The following is a 2584-nucleotide window of genomic DNA, read 5'->3' as shown; positions in this document are numbered from 1 at the left end:
CTGGGAATTAAGAAGTTGTTTGAAGTAGGATAGGTGAACCTCAGCATATAATATAAAATTCATTCAGGTCAGCTGCAGTGTTTAAATTACACATTTTAAATCCCTTTTTACAGACACTAAAGTAAAAAATATGTCTTTCTGGGTTGTAAACATGTGATAATAGCAATATTATACAGTCAATGTTAAATAAAACCCAAAAGTGGAATGTGCAGAAAATAGGATTTGGTTAATTTGTGGCATCATTTTTATGTTTGTCTTTTTTAAAAACAAGATTCCTAGAATAGGTTGGTACATTCTGATAAAGATTTACAGCATTCCATTTTGCTTATAGTGTTGTATCACAAGGGACTCCCCCAGGGACCATGACTAGCTGGTGCGTGTATATATTTACAAAAACAAAAGAAAAAGTTACCCATTGGGATACAAGGTAGCTGTCACAACTAAAGACTGTGTGGCTTTTTGAGGTGCAATTCCCTGATTTACAAAATTATTTACAATGGGTCTTACTGTTTTTGTGACAGGATTTATTCAGACTGCTGTGCTCTTCATTTGATGTGCCAAAATGTTATTAATCTAAATATTTGTAAATAAAGTCTTGTATCTAGATTAAATTTTAAAATCTCTATCTCAAGATCCATTAAATTAGTTGCATAGTTCCTTTTTTCCTTAATATTTTTACTTTATGTATGTATAGTTCCTTTTGACATGTAAAATAACATATTCACAGGTTCCAGGAATTAGGATATGGACATCTGGGGGGTGGTGGTATTATTTTGCTTACCACAGCTAAAAGGTCATTGTATAAAAAAACAATGCTTTGCCACCTAATTTGTTAACAAAATAATCCACACTCCAGTACGCCTCAAACATGCACCATATGAAGTCCACTTTTTTCTTCCTTTCTTGTTTTCACCTGATGAATATGCACTGATAGTAAAAGGATAAAATAAAATAAAATGTTACAGTACAATGATACGGATGGCAGTCAAAATGTGGTCAAGTTATAACTGCATCATTGCAATGTAGAATGCACTGAGTCAGCAGGGGGCAGCAGTGAGGGCACCACACATGGTCTCTGCTGTAGCTATTCAACCCTGCCACTTAATGTGAAAGCGGCCAGAAACAATATAGAAATGAATGTGAATGTGGATGTGTTCCAATAAAACTTTATGACATTGTAAATTAAATTTTATATAATTTATATATATATATAATTTTGAATGTTGTGGAATATTATTATTCTTATTTTTAAAGGTAATTTAAAAATGTAAAGCCATTTTTGCTCATGGTTGTACAAGAATAGGCAGTGAGGACCACAGGGGGTATGTTTCCAAAATGGCAGCAGTGATGGATACCCCAAGTGGCACCAACAACAGCATGGGAAAGCAGCACACTGAAGTGAAAAAATGAAATGCAGTAGCCCTCTGGGCCTGGGATATTGTGGCTCATAACTGCCATCTGCAGGAACCACATTATGGATCTTTCCATAGGATGCTGAGCTAACCAGGCATCTGCTACTTCTGAAGATTGCACCGTTGCATGCGGAGTCTGTGACCATGCTTTTCACTTCCACTGCTTCTCCTGCTGGCTCAAAACATGGCAGGTGTGTCTGTTGGACAACAGATAGTGGGAATTCCAAAAGTATGTGCACTGGAAAAAAAGAATTCTTCCATCAAGCTCAGCTGTTCTGTTATTCATTTAATGACTTGCCCTCTTGTTCCTTAATTATAAATTAGATAGACCCGTGTCTTTTATGCTTTGTCTTTCCAGTTTGCTATTCCTGCAGCCATATCGTATTGATATTCTGTGTCAAATGAAATCCAGGTGGATTCTAGAACAGATGCTGTCTGTTGTATAGATGTGAAAAAAGTGAACATAAATAAAGAGTCCCCTCTTCCCAGGTTGGAAAGCCAGCTTTTGCAAGAGAGATGTTTGTTCATTAGAGACAGAGCAGAATTGTCCTGTGAGCACATCGCTTGGTCACGAGGAAGCCTGCTTACTGATGGCAATCTTGGGAAAGTTGCCTCTCTGCTCCAAGCTTTCCTCCTCTATCAAGTGGCTTCTAAGGATTAAATGGCATCAGGTGGATACAGAAAGAGTCTTTGTAAACTGTAAAGACACTGTACAAATGTGAACTTTCTGTATGACATGTTGCTTTCTCTTCTTAGTTTAGAAAAGTAAACTTAAAAAAACCTAATATGTAATCTTGGCTGGCTCAGAGCAATTTTTGAACTTAAATTGAAAATTGATATTTAAAATTGAGTTAATGGGAGAATTCAAGTTTCCTTCCCTACTACCACCCTTTGCAATTGGTTTAAAATGTCTTTTTTTTTTTTTTGGCAGTGCATGCGCCATGTGGGATCTTAGTTCCCTGACTAGGGATTGAACCTGTGCCCCCTGCATTGGAAGTGCTGAGTCTTAACCACTGGACCACCAGCGAAGTCCCTGTTTAAAATATCTTGGTCTAATACTGATTCAATAGCCATATAGTCTCTAACTGAGAAACAGTATAGTTTACTGCAGTGGTTCTCAAAGTATGGTCTGAGGACTCCTGGGGGTACCTGAAACCCTTTCAGAAATTTCA

The 2584-nt window shown here is 37.1% G+C and overlaps 1 pseudogene; it reads left to right on the top strand.

Annotated features, from left to right (window-relative positions):
• The first annotated feature begins 1326 nt into the window (after positions 1-1326).
• LOC132529980 (E3 ubiquitin-protein ligase RBX1-like) lies at positions 1327-1702 on the top strand (annotated as a pseudogene).
• Positions 1703-2584: the final 882 nt, after the last annotated feature.

Source organism: Lagenorhynchus albirostris, chromosome 11, assembly GCF_949774975.1.
Source record: "Lagenorhynchus albirostris chromosome 11, mLagAlb1.1, whole genome shotgun sequence".
In the NCBI taxonomy this organism is placed as follows: domain Eukaryota; kingdom Metazoa; phylum Chordata; class Mammalia; order Artiodactyla; family Delphinidae; genus Lagenorhynchus; species Lagenorhynchus albirostris.
The sequence above is the reverse complement of the archived record's forward strand: the minus strand, read 5'-3'. Positions and strand labels throughout refer to the sequence as shown.